General features: G+C 34.8%; 1 long non-coding RNA gene across 1 annotated transcript in view; it reads left to right on the forward strand.

The window, feature by feature from the left end:
* Nucleotides 1-24,354, forward strand: part of LOC112626934 — an 81,723-nt gene that overhangs the window by 36,402 nt on the left and 20,967 nt on the right. Inside the window, exon 2 of the long non-coding RNA XR_003119988.1 lies at nt 4,147-4,284. This is a non-coding gene — a long non-coding RNA (uncharacterized LOC112626934). The remainder of the gene's footprint in view (nt 1-4,146; nt 4,285-24,354) is intronic.

Here is a 24,354-nt window from a genome sequence, read left to right on the forward strand (position 1 = left end):
GAGGAAGAAGAGAAAAAAATAAAAGAGTCAGGTTTGGTATGGCAACTCTGATTTTGGGCCATTTCAGTGAGTTAAGCATGGATGGTTTGAGGAAATGCATATTTGGTTTGGGACACTATAGTGAACCTTCATCATTTCGTTTATCTATCATCTGAATACAGATTAGAGGGGAATCTCTAGATGGAAAGAAAACACAGGAGCAAAGAGGAGCAGATATTCTTTCCTTTAGTTTCTCATCAGCTAGAGCCCAGGTGAATGACTTGAACTCAGCCAGTTGGATGATGCTTCTGAATCTGGAATTAGAGATTATTTGACAGTGTCAAATCCTGGAAGATGTCAAGATATATTAGGATTGAAATATGGCACTTGCTTTTAAATCAGTTTCTCAACCTCAGCACATTTTGGACTCAGTAATTCTTGATTTTGAGGAACTGTTCTGTCCATTGTGGGATATTTAGCAGCTTCCTTGGCCTCTACCCACTAGATGCCAGTAGTATCCCTCGGTTATGAAAAAATGGCTTCAGCCATTGCCAGATGTCTCAGGGAGAAAAAAAAAAAAATCCTGATTATTTGTTTGGCAAGAGTAGTTCCAGTGGCACAACTGAGATGGAAGCCAGAGAGCAGTAAGCTTAGGAGTGAGGTAGAGAAGAGGACAGCCCTGTGGTTACTGCACATCACTCTTTAAAACTGTTAGATGAAAAGTACAGCTGAGCTATAGAATGGTAGCTTGAAGAGAGAAGAAACAAGAGCATGCTTAAATGTGAACAAGGAAGTCAACAGAGGAGGAGAATGATGCAGGAGAGGGGTTAATTCATACTTCAATGTCCCTAAAAAGATGGGAGGTGCTGCACACTAATAAATGCTACTCAAGTCAGGTCCCAGAACTGGTCTTGGTTTATCAACTGTTTGTTACTGATTTGTGAGGCGAGGTACAGAAATGGAAAATAAGCATTCAGAAACGTTTATACTAATTTTACACAGTCATTTTGTATTAGTTGAATCTAATAAAAATGTCAGCTTGTATTGACTGAGAATTTTAAAATTTTGGTTCTTTAAAGATAATTTGAGGAACACTGCTCTAAAGCGCAGGTAGAAAGATTGCACTCACATAACAGCAACAAATACTTCATTCTAAGCCAGGAGAAGGAGAAAAAGACAGTACAAGAAAAAGAAAGTAGTATTAGTTTCCTTTTTCTTTTTTTAAATAAAGACATAATAATTATAAATATTTTGAAGCAAAGTGAGGTGTTTTGATACATATATATATTGTGTAATGATCAAATCCAGGTATTAAACATTTTTAAAATTGCAAACACTCATTTCTTTGTGGTAAGAACAAAATCCTCTCTTGTAGCTATTTTAAAGTGTAGCGTGCAATATTGTTAACTTTACTCACCCTTCTTCTGTCTCTACTTTCTTTGCAAAGTCAGACAAAATGTCATCTACTAAAAGTTAGATGGGAAGTAATTGATTCAATTGCTTAAGAAAATGGAGCACGGAAAAATATGCTGTGAGGTATGGGAGAGTGTCCTGACCAGAGGAACACAGAAAAATGTCTGGTTATTGACAACTCATGAGTGGTCAGATCTATGCATTTCCACTGCTGCCAAACAAGATGCCCGGAAAGATTTCCAGAAATAGTTTGGAGAAACGTTGTAGGGTGGGATGCCATGTGTGAGCAAGTGGGAGACAATGTGCCCAAAATATTTGGTGAATACATGCTAATATGTGGGTAATATGGTTCATAAGAGGCTGGTAAGGAGGGGGAAATTTTTAAAGATTATTTTAAATGTTTACACTTAAAACATATTACACACCAGATCAGTGGATGGTGTTCAAGTGTTTTATTTTATCAAACCTTCTAAGAAAGCCATTTTAGACACATTTATAATGTAAAAACTGAAGTCTGAGAGATTAAGTCTCCTTGTAATCATGTAGTAAACTAGAGTGAAATTGGGGCCAGATTTCAGATTTCTGGTTCCCTGTCTTGGACTCTTTTTTAGCTTTATAAAAGCATTGAAAAAGACATGTAAAACTCCCATTATACTGTAACAAAATAAAGACACATGTTCTTTTCAATAAGAGAGAGTTTCTGGGATGTCTGTGAGTTTTATCAGAATTTTTTTTTTTTGGATTGCTCATTCTGTCTAGTGTTTCAAATACAAAAGTATACCTGTGAATCAGCTTTAGAATATTAAGTTCATTGTCTTCTAAGAATGCAATTTTACAATAGATTTGACTGCTATTCTTCTCATGTACAGTCAGAAGCACATAATAATGATAATAACACCTTACGTTTATGTACTGCTTCACAGTTTCCTAAGTGCTTTCATGTACATTATCTTATATGAGCTTCATAATAGCTCAGTGAATATATTTACTGGTGCTTTGTTTTATTCATGACTGTCATATTGACATTAGTCATACATATTTTGTTTATTCAGATGGTTGGTTAGCTATACAAAGGTTTAATCAGACAAACAGAAAGATACAGAGCAAAGAGCACTAAAATGTTATTTATAATTCTGAATTGCTTGGTTTCCTTTTTTTATGTGGTTAAATCATCAAAAATGTGCCTTTACCCTATTGAAGAATAGCATTATTTCAATGTATAATCTTTAAATCTAGTCAATGTGCTCCAGATCATTAACAGGGTAATGAATATTTTAAATTTGCAAGGTATTTTAAGGTATTATTTGTGAATTTGTAACAGTAAGTATTTTAATAAGATTGAAAAATCTAAGAAAATATTTTTTGAAATTTTGTTTCTCATTATATAGAAAATCCATATCTGTTTAGAAATTTAAAGGAATATAGAATTTAATTAAAATGATTGCCTTTTAATATTAGTTACACTAGACAAAGATACTTCATTTGCATTAAAAAGGTGTACAATAATATGATATAACTCTAAAGTAATTCACAATTTATTCTTTCTTTAAAAATCCAGAAAAAAATGGTATCTTGAAAAATAACAGAATATACCAATTTAAAGTTACTCTGTTTTAATTTTTAGGGTATTTAAATATTTATTTTACATAGAAATTAACTTACTAATTTTTCTCCCTTTTTAAAAAATATAGGTTTATAGTAACAGTTAAAAGATAAAGTTTTGGATTTATTTATTTATTTTTATCTCATATTTCAGAGGAAAATTTTTTGAGGAGATTAAACTAAAAATACAAATCAAATCAATCTCCACATTTCCTTTATTTATTGATGTATGTGTTATATAGTGTGGTCTCATGGTATTTGTATGACATTTGTAGTATTGAAATATGGCTAACAAATGCAATGAGAGATGTGGATTTGTCATGAAAATATATCTTTCATATTTTTCACACTGAATATTGTTGCCTATACTCTTAGGCTGTTTTAGAAAGTTATCATTCTTTCTGTAGAACAGTATGAAAAGTAGAAATACCACTTTTTAAAAAATTGCCTATATATTCTAAAATTTTTTATTTATTTAGAACTCTATCAAAATTGTCTTCCAAAATATTTTGTAAAATTAACTCTAGTAAATTGTAGATATGTTGGAATAATATTAAAAAGAATTTGACACTTTTGGAAATCAGTTGCTTGTGATTGTATCTCATTAATAGGACAATGTATAGATTATTTTGCCATTTTCAATTTACTAGCAGTGTGGAAAAGAGTTAGCTAAATTTTAGTCATTAGCAAAACAGAAAAGCTTTTGATAATCTCTTAGCATCATGCTAATTAGGTTGAACTATCCTAGAAAATATATTAATTGAAGGCTGTAGCTAGGCAACTTAGTATCTGCCCCTCAAAATTTGATAAAATAGATATAATAGGTGTCATGAGGCATAACTAATCACCTAATGTAAAAAAACAAATAATGAACTATGTTGTAAATATTCTGAATATACTCTAATTGCTTCTTCCTAACCAAATTCACATTATTATAGAAAATGGTAATACATTTGGATAAAATTCCATAATGTATTTCAATTGTACTCATCAACATATTTAGTGAGATATTCTTTTAGTATACTTTAAAATTCACATAAATTAATAGGAGTTTTTTAAGAGATTGTGAAAAGTAACAGCACTGTGGAAACATACAATTACGGTAAATTTTTATCTTCCCTTTGACAACAAATCTCTCTTGAATTCATTTAGAATTTTAAAACAATCTATCACCTATCTTTGACCATATGGACTGAACTTGATATCCACCAATAGACACTGATGCCTGCAAGTCAACAGCATAAAGAGTGGTAAAGTCAGTTCTGCAAAAGATGAAATGTTTTTAATGTGGTAAGAAGACAAAACTGTTACTGCTTTGTGAGTAATATGTATAAAATATAGCACTGAGTATCTGAGAAATACACAGATGAGAAAAATTAGCTACCACCTTTTGCTCTGATTCTTTTAATTTATTTAAGTTTTTGAAAAAGGAATAATCCTATATATTTATATATGTTAATCAAGAGACCACCTTTAAACATCTGTCCAATGTCAAAATTTAAACAATGCAACAATTATTTTGGGGACAAAATTGATTCCATTGCTGTTCTGTTACTTATTGTACTAGCTGTAAAAGAGCAGATGTTTGACATATATAAATTTATTTTAATAGTTTCATTGAGTCTTTATCTGCAGTTTGTCAGTGTGGCTCCACAGATATATTCAACCATCTGTTCCTTGGACCTGTGCTTCATGTAACTTACAGGAGTGTATTAATTTTATTGCATCAGTCATTAATCAATCAGAAGTTTGTTTGCCCTGCAGTATTCCCAAAAGACAGACTTCATCAGTTTAAAAAAAAAAAAAAAAAAAAAAAGCCACTCACTAGCTTGTTAAATAACCTTTTCATTTTTAATATAATTTCTCCTATGTAGTTAACAGTCACAGATTTTGAAAAAGCATATTACAGAAGAGTTTTTGGTTTCTAAACCAAAATTCATTTACCTCAGGGCTTCCATGAGCATTACTCAGAAATATTCATAGACAGTATTTTTAAGAATTCATTTTTTTTCTGACAAAAGAAGTGATACAAATTTACATCTATGTTATCACTTTAGCATCTATTTTTGAAATGATATATTGTGAAACATTCTTAGAATACTATGAATTTATGACTGGAAAAATTTAAATGTTTGAGATGGTGAGGTTTGCCATAAAGGCTCGTAATCTCAGTTCTGCAGACTGGCAAGTGAGGCATCATCAGAAACAGCATCAGCCCCTCATTAACTGGGCTATTGCCCAGAACTAGGTAATATTGATCCTATCTTTCAAAAATTCATTTCCAACACTTAGACAATTACCTTAGGGTGGCAGCACCTTTTCTTGTGTAGCTCAAATATCTCTGTATCCTTCAGCCTTCTGAGGTTGCTCTTTGCTTTAGTGTTCTAAGATGTTGCCTTGTATCTCCCAGTCTCATGCTGTAGAAAGTCTCATCTAATATTTTAGTGTTTCCTAGGGTGTCATCTCTACCGGGTCAGTCTAGTCTGACTTGCTTCCTACCTATTATTACTTCTGCTCCTTAAGATGCTAATTGTTTCACGTGTTTTTTCAAATCAGTCAGAATGTTCTTCAGGCTCTTTTATTCTCACAAAGTTTTACTGATACAAAGTTTTTTTTTAACGAACTTTTCCTAAAGGTAGGAAGAGAATTGCAACAGAAGAGGATTACAAGCAATAATATGCAGTGGAATATTAAACATTACCACCCTAAAATGCAATCCAAAACTTCTCAAAATTTCTACTCTTAAGCCGTAACTCTTACTTACATTTTCTTAAGTTGCTAAATATCTTTCTCTCCAGGAATCCCTCCTCCAAGTGCTAAAATCCCCTTTTTATTATTTTATTTTATTTATTTATTTTTTGAGATGGAGTTTTGCTCTTGTCGCCCAGGCTGGAGTGCAATGATGCTATCTCGGCTCACTGCAACCTCCACCTCCCCAGGTTCAAGGGATCCTCCTGCCTCATCTTCCTGAGCAGCTAGGATTACAAGTGTGTGCCACAACACCTGGCTAATGTTTATAATTTTAGTACAGGTGGAGTTTCACCATGTTGGCCAGACTGGTCTTGAACTCCTGACCTCAGGTGATCCACCCATCTCGGCATCACAAAGTGCTGGGATTACAGATGTGAGCCACCACAACCGGCCCCCATTTCTTTCTTATGCAGAGTTACGCACTTCCTCACTTCACCAACTCTAAGCTCAGGATCTGATTTTATACTACCCCAAACTAATGAAGCTGCTCTGTTAAGCAAACAATTATTTATTTTAGGTGCTCACCCTTCAGCATTAATAAATGTCAGAAGCTTTGATATTTATTTATTTCATTTCTCAAATTCTTAACAGTTCTGCCACATGCCAATCTCTATAAACGATAAAGATTTCTTTTCACTCTGCTAGAGCAAGACTTTGTGGTTTTACTATGTAATACATTCACAAGGTTGCACAGAGTCTAGCATTAGGCAGATCTGCTATCTACTTTTGAGAAATTCACTTACCTTTTCTAAGCTTCTGTTTCCTTGTCATTAAAACAAGCAAAGTATATAACTTTTCAGATTGTTGAGAAACTAAAAATACTAAATGAAATGCAAAATCTCAGTTATGGGACCTCTCTCTCTTGTCTATTCTCCTGCTCTCTTTCTCTATTTTCTCAATAGAGGTGTCATTTTACTAATTGGAACTATTTTATTCATCTTAGACATTATATTTCTAATTTCCCAAATGCATGGGGTGTTCTTATTCACAGTACAACAAATTATTGAACCAGTCAGATCCGTAGCTTGAGAAAACACCTTCATTGGCTGGGCATGATGGCTCACACCTGTAATCCCAGCACTTTGGGAGGCCAGGGTGGGTGAATCACCTGAGGTCAGGAGATTGAGACCAGCCTGACCAAAATGGCAAAACTCCGTCTCTGCTAGCAATACAAAATTAGCCAGTTGTGGTGGTGCATGCCTATAATCCCAGCTACTTGGGAGGCTGAGGTAGGAGAATCACTTGAACCCAAGAGATGGAGGTTGCAGTGAGCCAAGATCATGTCATTGCACTCCAGCCTGGGCAACAAGAGCAAAACTCTGTCTCAAAAAAAAAAAAAATAGAGAAAGAGAGAAAGAAGGAAGGAAGGAAGGGAGGGAGGGAGGGAGAGAGGGAGGGAGGAAGGAAGGAAGGAAGGAGAAAAAGAAAGAAGAAAGAAAAAGAAAGAAAGAAAAAGAAAGAGAAAGAAAGAAAGAAAGAAAGAAAGAAAGAAAGAAAGAAAGAAAGAAAGAAAGAAAGAAAGAAAGAAAGAAAGAAAGAAAGAAAGAGACCATCTTCAACTTTGGTTCCTGCCTTCCTTGATTGCTTGGAGCCAATTTTTAGTCTCTGTGTTAAAAAACCTGCTCAAGCTCTGAAATTTTAAATTTTTCAGGAAGAATGAGACTTTTAAAATTGATCTTCTCTCCAGTTAACTGTCATTTTTCCCCTTTCTTTTGTTCCTCTTTATAATAGTTGAATTTCAACTTCTATCTCCTTAGCTTGTGATTTTTAATTGTTGTCAGATGGAAGATCTGGATTAATTAATTCCACCAGATGGCCCTTTAAAATTCATGAATATTATAGTTAAGGCATTATCCTTGCTCATAAGACAACTCTAGTAATAATATTTCGTGCTGTATCCCTGGTTCTGAGTCTCTGTTCTCCCCAGCTTAAAGTTGGATTTAGGTCTTGATTAAGTGGCTTATAATTACTTCCATTTGCCTGTGAGCAAGAGTTGGTTAGCACACTATGTCTTACTTTACACTCACATGGTATATTTTTGCCAATATTTCTATGCTAATTGTTCTCAATTTCCCATATTTAAAAATTGGGTGTAATTTAAGGCCTCATATAGACTAATTTTAAAAAGTAGAAGCATATGATAAACATATTCTAGAAAATCTCCTTGGATTATTATTTTATCAAACGCTTCATGAGCATAACCACTTTTTAGGAGGTAACCATTAGAGAGTGACATTAGCAAGATGGTGGGATAGAAGGTCCTACCTCTAATTCTCCTCATAGAAATACCAACCAGAAACTAGTCACTGACAATAATGACTTTGTGAAAACCCCAGAATCTGAGGGTGAGGCATCATTAAAACTGCAAAAAGCCCCATAAAGCCACATTAGAAAAATGAGAGGAATACTTCCCTCTTCGCTGTGTTTTCCCTGCCCCAGGCTGGCATAGCCCACACTGAGAGATTTCCTTAGGCCTAGAGTTTGTCCAGTGGGGAAAGGAAAGCCCAAGAATAATATACAGTTTCCCAAGCATATTGACATACCTTCTGGAAAGGCCACTTCTATCCTTCACAGAGAGCACTGGGGGAACTAGAATACTTGCAGTCACGTAGGAACAAAGAAAGGGGGTGGGTTTACAGCAGTCAGCACAAGGATCTTGGCAGAGGCATTGTATCCCTGCAGGCAAGGTGATGTAGCCAGAATGCAACCAATAGCTCTGCCTACCCTCAGAGTTGATTCAGTGGCTCAGTACTCCCCAGCTGGGGTCCGTAGTCAATGGTCCAACCCAACCTTGGAGCATTGCTACTGGCTTTTCTTGAGCAGGTAGCCCATTCAGCAACTCTATACAACTGCAGAATATAGACTGTAGTCCTGCCTGACCAAGGAACCCAAGGAGAAATTCTGCCCATTTTCAGAGCCCAGAGTGTGGTTCTGGATTGGCAGGAAGCCAAGCCAGAAGCCCTGTTCAATCGAGGAGCATAGCCTGCAGATGCACCTAATAAGAAAGCCTGGTGATATGGTTTGGCTGTGTCCCCACCCAAATCTCATCTTGAATTGTAATCCCCATAATCTCCACATGTCAAGGGAGAGACCAGGTGGAAGTAATTGAATTATGGGGCTGGTTTCTCCCATGCTGTTCTCGTGATAGTGAGTGAATTCTCACAAGATCCGATGGTGTTATAAGGAGCTCTTCCCCTTTCACTTGCCACTTCTCCTCCCTGCTGCCCTGTGAAGAAGGTGACTTGCTTCCCCTTCACCTTCTGCCTTGATTGTAAGTTTCCTGAGGACTCCCCAGCCATGCTGAACTGTGAACTGTGAGTCAATTAAACCTCTTCCCTTTATAAATTACACAGTCTCAGGCAGTTCTTTATAGCAGTATGAAAATGGACTAATACACCTGGTAAGCAACCTTCCTGGCCATGGAGCAAAGCCCTGCCTTGCTGCAAAGCCCAGTCTCCTCCCTGTGGAGCCTAAATTAAGGCCCTGCCTAATTACAGACCACGGCCCAGGCACAAAGCACAGCCAGTGATTCCACTCAAATACAGAGGATAGCCTGTTCTTCTGCTTGATTCAGGAGCCCAGGCTATAGCCCCCCACAACTGCAGGGCACAACTTATAGCCCCTCCTAAACTGGAAGGCCAGTAGTGACCCCAGCTGGCCACAAGAGCACAGCCTAAATCTGAAGCACAGCTAGCAGACCACCCAACTATGGATTTCAGACTTTACTCCTGATTTCATAGCACAGTGACTATGCCCAGCTAGATACTCTGATAGTAATTTTGCCTACCTATAGATACTACTAGCTAACTTATTCAGAACTTTAGGCTGGACTAACTGGCAAAAGTCTTTTCCCGCCAAAGCAAACCTGTAAAGGCTGGAAGAAATGGCCATTTCCTCAGATGTGTAGATAACAACACAAAGATACAAGGATAATAAAGAGTCAGGGAAATATGACATCACCAAAGTAAACTAATAAAGCTCCAATAATGGAATCTGAAGAAATGGAAATCTACAAACTGACTGACAAATGATTCAGACTAATTATTTTAAAGAAGTTCAGTGAACTACAAGCGAGCATAATAGATAACTACATGAAATTAGGAAAGTAATGTATCTACAAAATGAGTAGTTCAACAAAGAAATAGAAATAATAAAAAAAAAACCTCAAACAGAAACCTAGAGAATAAAAATACAACGCCTGGACTAAGAAACTCAAAGGACAGTTTCAGACTTTATCAAGAAGAAATAATCAGCAACCTGGAAGACAGGTCATTTGAAATTATCTGTCAAGAGAGCGAAGAGAATAAAAGAACTAAAAAAGTGGGGAAAGGTCTGGGACTTATGGGAAATGCTCAAGTGAAACAATATCTGCATATGAAATCCCAAAAGGAGAAGAAAGAAAATGGCACAAAAATATAGTTTAAAGAAATAATGTCTAAAAGTGTTTCAAATTTGAGGAGGAAAATGGATATGCAGATTTATGAGGACAAAATGTCCCAACATAGCTTGAATCTGAAAAGGCCTACACCAAGAAATACTATAATTAAATTGACAAAGTCAGGGACAAAGAAAATCTTGAAAGCATCAAAAAAGATATGCAAAAGACCACCAGAGTACCAGTGTATTTATTATTTTTTATTTTTTTGAGACAGAGTCTCACACTGTCACCCGGGCTGCAGTGCAGTGGCATGATCTCGGCTCACTGCAACCTCTACCTCCCGGGTTCAAGTGATTCTCCTGCCTCAGCCTCAAAAGTAACTGGGATTACAGGTGCCCAGCACCATGCCTGGCTAATTTTTTTTGTATTTTTAGTAGACACGGGACTTCATGATGTTGGCCAAGCTGGTCTCCAACTCCTCACCTCCTGATCCACCCACCTCGGCCTCCAAAGTGCTGAGACTATAGACGGGAGCCACCAAGCCCAGCCCAAAGTACCAATGTATTTCAATTAGACTACCAATGTATTTCTCAACAGAAACCTTGGAGGCTAGGAGAGAGTGGGATAATATATTTAAGACAGTGAAAGAAAAAACTGGCAACCAGAATATTATATCTGGCTAAGCTGTCCTTCAATAATGAAATAAATATAAAATCTCAAAAGGTGATGGGAGTTCATTATCACTAGGCCTGTCTTACAAGAAATGCCAAAGGGAGTTCTTCAGATCAAGTGAAATGACTAATTAACAACATAAAATCCTATGAAGGTATAAAACTCACTGTACAGGTAAACATATAGTCAAATTCAAAATTCTGTAATATTGTAGTGGTGATGCCGCTTTCATTTCTTACATAAAAGTTAAAAACATACATATTAAGAATAACTATAATAATTTTAATGGAAAAACAAAATAACAAAAAGATGTAAACTGCAACATTAATAATATAAAATATGAGAGAGGAAGTAAAAGTATAGATGTTTTGCATTCAATCAAAGTGAAGTTGTTACCAGTTTAAAATAGAATGTTCAAATGGTAAGATGATTATGTAATCCTTATTGTGACTACAAGTAAATATCTGTAGTAGATACACAAAAGATTAAGAAAAAGGAATAAAAGCATACCACCAAAAATAAAATAAAAATTTAAAAGAATCATCAAATCACAAAGAAAGATAGTAAAAGGAATAAAGGAACAATTAAAGTATAAAATATTCAGAAAACAATTCTAAAAATGGCAATAGTCCTTATCTCTCAATATTTACTTTAAATGTTAATGGATTAAATTGTCCAATCAAAAGACATAGTGTATTTGAATGGATTAAAAAGCAAGATCCACTGATATACTGCTACAAGAGATTTTTTTAGACTTAAGAACACATGTAAGTTAAAACTATAGAATGGAAAAAGATAGTCCATGAAAATAGTAACCAAAAGAGAGCACAGATAGCTATATTTATATCAGATAAGATACACTTTAGGTGAGAAATAGTAACAAGAGACAAAGAGGATCCTTACATGATGAAGAGTGGTAAATTTACCTAGCAAATATAACAATTGTAAATAGTTATACACTGAACATCAGAGCACCTAAATATATAAAGGAAATACTATCAGAACTGGAAGGATAAATAAACAGCAAAACAATAGTAGTAAGTGTTGTTAATACCCTCTCTCAACAATAGGTATATAATAAAGAGTGAAAACACCAAAAGGTAAACCATGGATTTGGACAACACTATAGACCAAATGGACCTAACATATATACAGAACTTTATCCTTGACAACAACAAAATATACCATCTTCTCAAGCATGTGCAGAACATTTCTACATAATAAATCACATATTAAGCTACAAAATACATTTCAACAAATTACAAACTTTGAAATCATGTCAAGTATTATTTCCAACAACAGTGGTGTAAAATTAGAAATCAATATAAGAGGAGAATTAGAAAATTCACAAAAATGTGGAAATAGTACAGTCTTGAACAACCTATGTGTTAAAGGAGAAATCAAAAGAAAAACAAAAAATATTTTAAAAAATAAAAGTACAACACATAAAACCTTGTAGGATGTAGCAAAAGCAGTCCTGAGAGGGAAATTTATAGCTACAAATGCTGAATACCCATGTGACAAAAGAATTTGTGCATGACAAACACCCTAGACAAGTGTTTATATAACAAACCTGCAAATGTTTCCCTGAATTTAAAATAAGTAAAAATAAAAAAGAAAGAAAAACCTTAATATTGCACCTTCAGGAACTAGAAAAAGAATAAACCAAGCCCCTGATTAGCTGAGGGAAAGACATACTAAAGGCTGTAGCAGAAATAAATAATAAAATAGAAAAATAATAGAAAATATAAACCAAATTGGGTAGGTTTTATGCAAAAGATAAGCAAAATGGACAACCTGTACCTAGACTAATCAAGTAAAAACAAGAGAGAACTCAAATGAATAAAATTATAAATAAAAGAGAGAAAATATCAGACAGAAAAAGTATTTTTATGAAAATCAAACAACTACTGGTGTTACTTTCTATATGTTTTTATAATAGCAATTCATTTAAGAGCTATTTGTGTACAATTCTTTGAATAGCAAAATTGTCATTCACAATTTGCTTCATTACCTCGCTAGACATGCTTTTATTAAGATCTGCTATGTACCTTACAATTGATACTGCAGATATAAAAAGGATCATATGAAAGTAATATCAACAATTATGTTTCACAAATTAGATAAGCTAGAATAAATGGATACATTCCTAGAAACTACAATGTACCAAGACTGAATTATAATGAAATAGAAAAATCTACACTGATTAATAAAGAATAAGGAGATTGAATCAGTAATCAATAGTTTTCAAATTGATTACATGTTGAAATAATATTTTGCATACGTTGGATTAAATATTTTATTCTTAAAATTAATGTCATCTGTTTCTTTGTAATTTTTAATGTGTCTACTAGAAAATTTAAAATTCTATATGTGGCTTGCGTTGTATTTCTATTGGACAGTCCTGAGTTAGTCCATCACTTGCTGGTGTCTCACATGTATTTTATTCACTGGTGCACTTGTAAGTAGTGTCATTATTCACTAACCAGTGAACTTTCAAAGACCTTTGCACTTCCATGTTGACTATAAGGGGAAGCCCAGGGAATGAATTATTCACTTTGTAGCACTGAGCAAGCATTTAGTGGATCCCAGGAGGAGGGTTGAACCAAGGGCAGTTTTAGACAGACAAGTCTCTGACATCGCCTCTATTTTGAAGGGTTTAAAACCTTGCTTCAACTGAAGCATGTACCATTGTGTTTCCTCCTGTTGCCTGGTTGTATATTTACTCTCAGAAACAGTCACTGCTTTCCAAAGCTCATGTAAAAAGCTGATTATGTTTTACTAAAATTTTTAATTGCTGTTATTTTGATTCATTTTGACTCAATATTCTCAATATTAACGGATTTCTAGTACTAATCATTATTTTTTCAATGCTTTTATCTTTCCTGCCAACGTAATCTTCCCAAGGGAACTTAAATATTTTCCACCAAAGCAACAATAATCAAATGGCAAATGAGACTAACATTTGTTAGAAATGGAACTGACAGCAAAATCAAAGGTAATTAATCAGGCCAGTTTGGCATGGGGAAATTATTAAAATCTTAACAAGATTAACAATAGATTTGTTGAAAGTCCAGGAGCCAGTGCCTTTTGTTTTGTTTATTACCTAGTTTGATAATGTGCTCCTTGTCAGGGACAGATAGTATTGTACTTTGGCTATGACTGCCAGGACTAACGGAATTGGCTATTTAGCCCTTCATCAGGGTTCTAGGAAGATGAATTATAAAACTGATACAAGCTATGCTCTTAATGCAGCTATTCTGATGTTATACTTCATCTAATTCAATATTTATTCATCTAGAGTAATCTTAACACCAAAATAAGAACTCAACTCAAAGAAAATATTTGAGTTTTTTACAGAAATACAGAAAAAGCATTTTGATGAAAATCAAACAACTACTGGTTTTACTTTCTATATGTTTTTATAATAGCAATTCATTTAAGAGCTATTTGTGTGCAATTGTTTGAATAGCAAAATTGTCATTCAGAATTTGCTTCATTACCTTGCTATACAGGCTTTTTTATTAAGATCTGCTATGTGCCAATCACTAGGCTAGGCTCTGTGGAAAATACAAAGAATCATTCCTGGCTGGGCGCATGGCTCACTCCTGTAATCCCAGCACTTTGGGAGGCTGAGGCGGATGGATCACCTAGGTCAGGAGTTCAAGACCACCCTGGCCAACATGGTGAAACATTGTCTCTACTAAAAATACAAAAATTAGCCAGGTGTGGTGACAGATGCCTGTAAACCCAGTTACTAGTGTGTGCTGAGGCAGGAGAATTGCTTGAACCCGGGAGGCAGAGATTGAAGTAAACTGAGATCACGCTACTGCACTCCAGCCTGGGTAATAAAACAAACAAACACAACCAAACAAACAAACAAAAAACAAAACTCGATTAAAAAAAATTTTTTTTTAAATTTTTAAGTTCTGGGATACATGTGCAGAACATGTAGGTTTGTTACATAGGTATACACGTGCCATGGTGGTTTGCTTTACCCATCAACCTGTCATCTACATTAGATATTTCTCCTAATGCTATCCATTCCCTAGCCTCCCACCCCCAGACAGGCCCTGGTGTGTGATTCTCTCTGTATCCTTATGTTCTCATTGTTCAACTCCCACTTATGAGTGAGAACATGTGGTGTTTGGTTTTCTGTTCTTGTGTTAGTTTGCTGAAAATGATGGTTTCCAGCTTCATGTCACTGCAAAAGACACAAACTCATCCTTTTTTATGGCTGCATAGTATTCCATGATGTATATGTGCCACCTTTACTTTATCCAGTCTATCATTGATGGGCATTTGGGTTGGTTACAAGTCTTTGCTATTGTGAACAGTGTCGCAGTAAGCATATGTGTGCACGTGTCCTTATAGAAGAATGATTTGTAATCCTTTGGGTATATATCCAATAATGGGATTGCTGGGTTAAATGGTATTTCTGGTTCTAGATCATTAAGGAATCACCACGCTGTCTTCCACAAAGGTTTAACTAATTTACACTCCCACCAACAGGGTAAAAGCATTTCTATTTCTCCATATCCTGTCTAGCATCTGTTGTTTCCTGACTTTTTAATGATCGCCATTCTAACTGGCGTGAGATGGTATCTAACTGTGGTTTTGATTTGCATTTCTCTAATGACCAGAGCCTTTTTTTAAACATGTTTGTTGGCTGCATAAATATCTTCTTTTGAGAAGTGTCTATTCATATCCTTCACACACTTTTTGACGGGGTTGCTTTGTTTCTTGTAAATTTGTTTCTTTGTAGATTCTTGACATTAGCCCTTTGTCAGATGGATAGATTGAAAATTTTTTTTCCATTCTTTGGTTACCTGTTCACTCTGAAGATGTTTCTTTTGCTGTGCAGAAGCTCTTTAGTTTAAATAGATCCCATTTGTCAATTTTGGCTTTTGTTGCCATTGCTTTTGGTCTTTTCGTCATGAAGTCTTTTCCCATGCCTATATCCTGAATGGTATTGCCTGATTTTCTTCTAGGGCTTTTATGGTTTTAGGTCTTTTTTTAAGTCTTTCATCCATATTGAGTTAATTTTTGTATAAGGTGTAAGGAAGAGGTCAGTTTTCTGCATATGGCTAGCCAGTTTTCCCAACACCATTTATTCAATAGGGAATCCGTTCCCCGTTGCTTGTTTTTGTCAGGTTTGTCAAAGATCAGATGGTTGTAGATGTGTGGTATTATTTCTGAAGGCTCTGTTCTGTTCCATTGGTCTATATATCTGTTTTGGTACCAGTACCATGCAGTTTTGGTTACTGTATCCTTGTTGTATAGTTTGAAGTCAGGTAGCGTGATACCTCCAGCTCTGTTCTTTTTGCTTAGAATTGTTTTGACTATGTGGGCTCTTTTTTGGTTCCATATGAAATTTAAAGTAGCTTTTTCTAATTCCCTGAATAAAGTCAATAGTAGCTTGATGGGGATAGCATTGAATCTATAAATTACTTTGGGCAGTATGTCCATTTTCATGATATTGATTCATCCTATCCATGAACATGAAATGTTTTTCCATTTTTTTGTATCCTCTCTCATTTCTTTGAGCAGTGGTTTGTAGTTCTCCTTGAAAAGGACCTTCATATCCCTTGCCAGGTGCATTCCTAGGTATTTTATTCCCTTTGTGGCAATTGTGAATGGGAGTTCACTCATGATTTGGCTTTCTGTTTGTCTGTTATTGGTGTATAGGAATGAAAACTCCATTTTAACTGGAGAAAAAGAAATGAAGTCAAAGTGATTAAAATGCCTTTTGAACAGTATAGAAATTGAAGAAATTCAAGAGACCAAAAAGGACTGAGGTGTTGCCATAAACATGAAATATTTTAGTCTATTCAGGCTGCTATAACAAAATACTATCAACTGGGTCGCTTATAACCAACAAAAAATTGTTGTCTCACAGTTCTGGAATCTGTGAACTCAAGATCAAAGTGTAAGCAGATTCAATTTCTGGTGAAGGTGCCCTTTCTCATTCTTTTGTCTGTGTCCTCACACATTGGAAGAGGTGAGCTAGCTTTCTGTGGTCTCTCTTTTTCTATGAAGACACTAATCCCAATTATGATGGTTCCACCCTCATAACTCAAATACCGCCAACAGGTCCCACTTTCTAACACCATCAACTTGAGGTTTGGATTCCAACATATGGATTTTTTGAGGGGACACAAACATTTAACCTATAGCATCAAGGGAATACAAGAGGGTCAGACTAGAGGGAGCTTACATGTTAATTTAGGCCTGAGATGTTCCCTCACACTTAGAAAACTTCAGCTGATAAATGATGTTGCTATCCAGAGATTTTCCCCTGATACTTGATAACAAAAGAATAACATGAAGTACACCTCATGTTGGCAAGGTTGTCAGTACTTCCTGCTGTAACCCAAGTGAGGATGACAGCATGTGCACTCTTTGTTACATATAGCACATGTATCATGCTGACAACTCATTCTGATTCTTTATAATCAATAGAATTTTGTCATTTTTCAGTCAGGCTCTGAAATGTCCTGATTATTTTAGCCTTAATGGAATACCCCCTACTTTCCGTCAAACCCTAAGAATCACTTCAAGAAACACTGAGAATGGGTTTCCAAGGAAAGAACATTTGGATGCCTTAATCATACATTATCAACCCCAGGACATACCCAGAAGGACCCCTAAAATATGAGCTTTATGTTTCTTCCTGTCTTTTGTTTGTCATCTCTCTTAATTAACAAGACTTTAAGACTTAACGCAATCAGTTTGTGTCCTGGAGAGAGTAGAGTGGTTGAAAGCACAGACTCTGGAGCCAGACTGCCTGGTTTCACATCTCAGCTCTAATGCTTACAGGCTCTGTGGCATTATGCAAGGTTTCATGAATTAATCTACAGTAATACAGTAATATGAGAATTGCTCTTGTCTTTATGTTACACTGAAAGAGGTAGATACTCTCATGAAAATTTTTTCAGAGATCCGTATATGTTTATTTTAAGCATTTTCTCTTAGGTAAAATTTAAAGCAAAATCTTGCAATAAAGGGTAAAGTGTTTTTGTAAATTAATGTATTATTTTACAGCAGTAATATTTTCCTAATGATTAATATAATAGATATGTATAATTAGTTATTGTTTAATTTTAAAATTTCAAGTTTACTCTAAGTCTTGAAAAAAAGGTTTGTGCATTCAATTATTTGGTTAAACAGATACCTAGATGAAGCAAATAATATAGATATTTCAAAGTGACTCATTCCCAGTAAGGCTTACTTAAATAAATTTTATTTTATCACAATCATCAATGCTTGTATTGAATACATTTCTGTCTGTCTTCTCTTCTGTAGGGCATTTAAGCAAGTTAAGGGAAGGCAACCCTACTTGTGGCACAAAGAAATAAAACTATCATTAATGTCAGAAAGAAGCAACACTGTATTTTATGTTGAGAAACACACAAAAAAGGGATGAAATAATTACTCCCATTGCAACTCATATCAAACATTTTTGGTACCATAATTCAAGAAAAACTGGTCAATATTATCTGAGTACTAAAACTGACAATTAAAAAATATTCTATCTGCTAACGCTAGTTTCTACAGACATAATACCATTCAATTAGAATAAGTTACAAGTTAATGAAGTCAATTACTATATTTCTACATTTAAATATATTTTGTATTTCAGAATTTTTAACTTCAGGAAAAATTTTCTTTAGTTTGTCAAATACATTACATAATTTAAGCACATTCTCAATGTATTTTGTACATATAGTATTTTTAAAGTCAAGTTTTTATTTTGGAGTAGTTTTAGATATACAGAAAAGTTGCAAAGATAATTCAGAGAGTTCCCACATACCAGACACATAGTGTTCCCTATTATTAATATCTTACATTAGTATGATACATTTCTCACAAGTAAAGAACCATTATTGATACTTTATTCATATTTTTCTTTGTTTTTACATATGGTTATTTTTTATGTTTCAAGACTCGATTCAGAATATCAAACATTATATTTGGGATATTCTTGACTATGACAGTTTCTTAGACTTTCCTAGTTTTTGATGACCTTAGCAACGTGAGAAGTACTGATCAGGTATTTTGTAGAATGTCCCTCAATTGCAATTTGTTTAATATTATTTTCATGAATAGACTGGGGTTATGGGTATTGGGGAAAAAGACCACAGAGGTAAAGTGCCATTATTATCACATCATATCAAAGTTACATACTATCCACATGATTCACCACTGTTGATGTTAATGTTGATCACCTGGCTGTGGTAGTGTTTGTCAGGTTTCTCCAATGAAAAATTACTCTTTCCTCTCTCATTTCTATACTTATTTGAAAAGAAGGCATTATGTGCAGCGCACACTTAAGGAGTTGAGGACAATGTGTCTCCATAAATTATTCAAAAATTCTTCTACATGGGAGTTTTGTCTTATCTCCTTTATTTATTCATTGAATGATACTTATATCAGTATGAATCATATATATTTTGTATATTAGTATATTTTGTATAAATATTACTATTTTGTATAAATATTACCTCATTTATTTTGTTGTTCAAATTGATCCAGCTTTGGCTGTTGGAAGTTCTTTCATTTGCCTCTTTTGTAATTTTAACATAAGCACATCTTTGTGTGTGTTTGTGTGTGTGTGCCCACACGCTGAGTACCTCTCAATAGAAGTACCTCAAATAGAAGTCTGCATACTTCTACCTACTACATCTTGGTATCAGAGTTGCCAAGACAAACACAATGCAGCCAAGCACTGAATAGAGTAATGCTTTGCTCACATAGAGAAGAGACAGAGCAAAATCAACTTTAGCTGTGGGCATTGATTTCTCATGGCCAGCAAGCTCTTTCTGGGAGTTGACACATTCAAAAAACTATAAACAAACCAAATTTACCAGTGCATTAAACAAATTATTCACTGTGATCAAATGAGATTCATCCCAGGGATGCAAGGATGGTTCACTGTACACACATCAGTAAATGTGACACATCACATTAACATAATGAAGCAAAAAATCATATGATCATTTCAATAGATGCAGAAAAAGCATTTGATAAAATTCAACATGACTTGGTGATAAAAACTTTCAAAACTCTAGGTATAGAAGAATCATACCTCAACAGAATAAAGACCATTATGACAAACCCACAACTAACTTCATATTGAACAGAAAAAAGTTGAAAGTTTTTCTCTAAGATGTGAAACAAGACAAGGACACCCATTTGTACTACTTTTATTTAACACAGTACTCAAAGTCCTAGCCAGAGCAATTAAGCAAGATAAATAAATAAAGGACATCTACATTGGAAATGGGAAAATCAAACTGTCCTTATTTGCAGCTAACATTATCTTATATGTAGAAAACCTTAAAAATTCCACTGAAAAAGAACAAATAAAAGAATTCAGTAGAATTGCAGGATATAAAATGCTACAAAAGTCAGTAGCATTTCTGCATGCCAGTAATAAACCATCTGAAAAAGATATCAAGAAAGCAATCTCATTTGCTATAGCTACAAAAAAAACCCTGAGAATAAATTTAACCAAGAAAATGAATAATTTTTACAATAAAAACTATAAGATACTGATAAGGAAATTGAAGATAATACTAATAACAAATATGAAAAGATTTCTCATGCATATATTAAGAGAATTAACCTTGTTAAAATAGCCATACTACCCAAATAAATCTGTAGATTCAATGAAATTTCTATCAAAATACCAATGACATTCTTCACACAAATATAAAAGAAAATCCTAAAATTTGAATGGAGCCACAAAGGACCCCTAATAATTTATAATTTTCTTTTGATTCTTTCTTAGAGTATCATTTTTTGTGCTTATATTACCCATTTATTCTTACATGATGTCTACTATTTTATTTAGGGCACTCACTATGTTAATGACAGTTACTGAAAATTCCTTGTCTAGTAATTTTAATATCTGTGTCATATTATTCTGGTTCTGATTATTGCTCTGTGTCTTTAAACTGTGATTTTTCTTACCTTTGGCATGAATTATAATTTTTTTACTGAGAGCAGGGCATACTGTATCAAGTAATAAAAACTGAGTTAAATAGCAGTTGTCAATCTGGCTGTTGGTTGAACAGTTAAATGTGTTGTAGCTATAGGTGTCAGATACTTCAAATTACTTAGCGTTCTTGTTTTTCTCCTGCATCTTGACTTAGGTTTCCCTAAGTTGTATTCTCAAAGTAGAGCTTGTGCTAGAAGCTCTTTCAGCTATAATCAGCTACTATAATAGTGGAACTTTGTTAGTGCTATGGTAAGGCAAGAAATAGGAGAATGTTTTGTAATATTCTGATTAAACCTCAGTCTTTATGTGAACCTTGTGTCCTGGAGCTGTGAACTTCATAAGTGTTTCTGCAGTAGTATCGGTTTATCTTCTCCTGTTTCTTACTTTCTTGGCTGGCTGCAACCTTCTTAATCTTTTTCCTTGAAGCCCTAATGTCTGTTGATTATAGTGGCGTTTTTTCCCTAGATGGAGAAGGAAAGTTCAGGGAGACTTAAACCTGATGACTTCCCTTTCCCAGCTGAGATAAGGCTCTGGCAAAGTATTTTTCTCCAAAGAGTAGTCCTTTGTTATGGAGAAGCTGTTGGTACATTTTTTAACTACTTTATTATCCCCTCACCTAACCAACGCCATGAGAGGATTTTAATTCTATAAGAAATCAGTGAAGCTACTAGAAGTAAAGCCCACAGAAGTATGGGGGGGGTGGGGGGCTTTCCAACTACAACCCCAAGAGTTTCTCACTCTCATTCTTGTCCACACTTAGTCTGCAGAAATTTATCACAATTGCTATTTCTGTTTTCCTACCAGTTTATGGCTTTAGAAGTGGCTTATGTTATAACTCTCTGGATGCTTCTGTCTCTCTAGATGTTTGAAGAAGCCACACTGAAATCTCAGTTCTTTGATAGGTTCAAGAAAACTCATTGATTTTCAGTTTATCCAATTTGTTCCTGCTTAAGAACAGGAGTGACGACTTCCAAGTCATATGTTAGAGCTGAAACTGAAAGTCATATACTGTTTTCTTAATAGGCTATATTTTTGTTGCAGTTACTGTTCTAATGTCAAAAATCTGAAAAGATTAAATATTTTATGTTTTAGTTTTAATGTATGGATTATTTCCTATGTTAGAACTAAATTATAGCTTCTAAGAAAATATTGCTAGTATTTTGTAAGGTAAACTTAAAACTGAAGTATATTCCGTTTATCACTCTCATTTTTATTTTCTATAATAAATAGGTAAAAATTTCTCTATCCTATGAGCTCTGGAAAGCAATATGCCAAGAAAAAAAGACTAATGTATTATATTAGTACACTGTAGTATCATTAAAACATAGTAATTTGCATATATATAAAAATCAGATAGTCTGAGATTGGAAGCATCTGTTTAAAACCTCTGATTGGATTACTATTTATTTGGCCTGCAAACTGGGGCTTCATGAACCTGTCAGCATAAGAGATTATGTGAAGCATGAAATATTCAAACTTTTATCTCATATAATCAAATATGAACAAGGAGCTCTGACATTATTATCATAATAGATTTTGCAAACATAAATTTTAAAAATCTAGTAAAAAGTTTAAAAATGGAGTTAGAGATATGGCTTAGTTAAATGTTTCAATTATTGATTAAGGTTTGTATTAGGTTACAAAATAATGTCTAAAGTGGCACAAGAACCTTTTATAATGTAAATCAATAGTAGTAATCAGAACAACAGCAGCAACGATAACAAAAGAAACCTCTTATTACAGTAGGTAACTAAGCAGATATGAGCAGAGCAGGCGATGTCCCCCATCCTCCCAGAATATCTGCTGACCATCAGGTAATGGTCAGGGAGTTGTTATACTGTCTCTTAAAAGTAGTATTTGGTCACAGCCAGCACCAAGGAAAGGCAGTCTCCCAATAGACAGAAAACACCTGAAGCTGGTGATCAGCAGCTTCCTGAAAAGATCTCAGGAGTTGGGCAAGAGGGTTCAAGCATGCACACTGAGAGGCAAAATGGGGGAATTTAACCAGTATATGACCTTCCTCTAGCAATGCTCAACTGGTAAGGGACAAATGCCTCAAATAAGCATGCACACAACTTCAGTAAACACACTGTGCATGTGGCCCCTCCCAAGTGCTGGCATGTCACTGCATATGCAGACAGCCTGCCTCAAGAAAAAAATCAACGGAAGAAAAACAGAAACCCCAGAACCATGCCAATGTATAAAACCCCAAGTCAAGGGCTGAACAGTGCCTTTGGATCTCTCAAGTTGCCCGCTTGGCCTTCTTCCAAGTATACTTTACTTCCTTTCATTCCTGCTCTAAAACTTTTCAATAAACTTTCACTCCTGCTCTTAAACTTGTCTCAGTCTCTCAGTCAAATTCTTTCCTCTGAGGAGGTAAGAATCAAGTTGCCACAGGCCCACAGTGATTCCTCACTGCTAACACTCAGATAACTCCAGTTTTAAATTTTAGAAATCAAAAGAAAAAAATGCACAACGAAACTGATTCATTGAAGAAAACCAACTTTGACAAGCTTTGCTTGTCAATGTTCTTTTACTATCTTAGGGTTTGCAGCATTCTTTCTATCCAATGTTTGCTTAAAGTTAAGGAATAATGAAAAAAATAAAAAAACAAGAATGACGCTTATCTTTAAATTCCTCTGAAATAAATGTAGACTTATTGTCCATACCACAGTGTGTAGCTATGATACATTATATCGTATTAGCAGAAAGCCATGCTGGTTACTGGAATGATGTAAGATGAAAAAATGGCATTTGGGCCTTAGTTAAGAAGACTGTACCACAATCAAAACCTTCCCCTTTAATATCTATCTGATAGCAAATAAATGGCTTTGAGCAGCTCCTTTTTTTTTGAGACGAAGTCTCACTCTGTCCCCCAGTTTGGAGTGCAGTGGCATGATCTCGTCTCACTGCAACCTCTGCCTCCTGGGTTCAAACAATTCTTCTGCCTCATTCTCCTGAATAGCTGAGACTAAAGGTGCACACAACCATGCCCGACTAATTTTTATTGTATTTTTAGTGGAGATTGGGTTTCACCATGTTGGCCAGGCTGATCTCAAACTCCTGACCTCAAGTGATCCACTTATCTCGGCCTCCCAAAGTGCTGGGATTACAGGCATGAGCCACCTCGCCTGGCCAAGCAACACTTCTTAATGATTTCTTTTAAGAAAATTATTTGCCAAATTTTATAAATAATGTAGTTTATTTATGGTCTTTTTAAATATTTGGAGAAGAACATTATAACAATTTTTGCAATGTATTGAACAGCTAAAAATATGTGAGATACTCCAGTAGGCACCTACTGAATAATTATTACTGTATTTTTAGTACTATTATTTTCCAAACGTGATACTCGCTTCTGTTACTGGAGAGGAGTCCTGATCCAGAACCCATGAGTGGGTTCTTGGATCTCACACAAGAAAGAATTTTGTGCAAGTCCACAGAGTAAAGTGAAAGCAAGTTTGTTAATGTAAAGGAATAAAATAATGGCTACTCCATAGACATAGTAACGCTGAGTGCTGCTGGTTGGCTATTGTTTTTGTTATTTCTTGATTAA

This window comes from Theropithecus gelada, chromosome 6 (genome assembly GCF_003255815.1).
Source record: "Theropithecus gelada isolate Dixy chromosome 6, Tgel_1.0, whole genome shotgun sequence".
In the NCBI taxonomy this organism is placed as follows: Eukaryota; Metazoa; Chordata; class Mammalia; order Primates; family Cercopithecidae; genus Theropithecus; species Theropithecus gelada.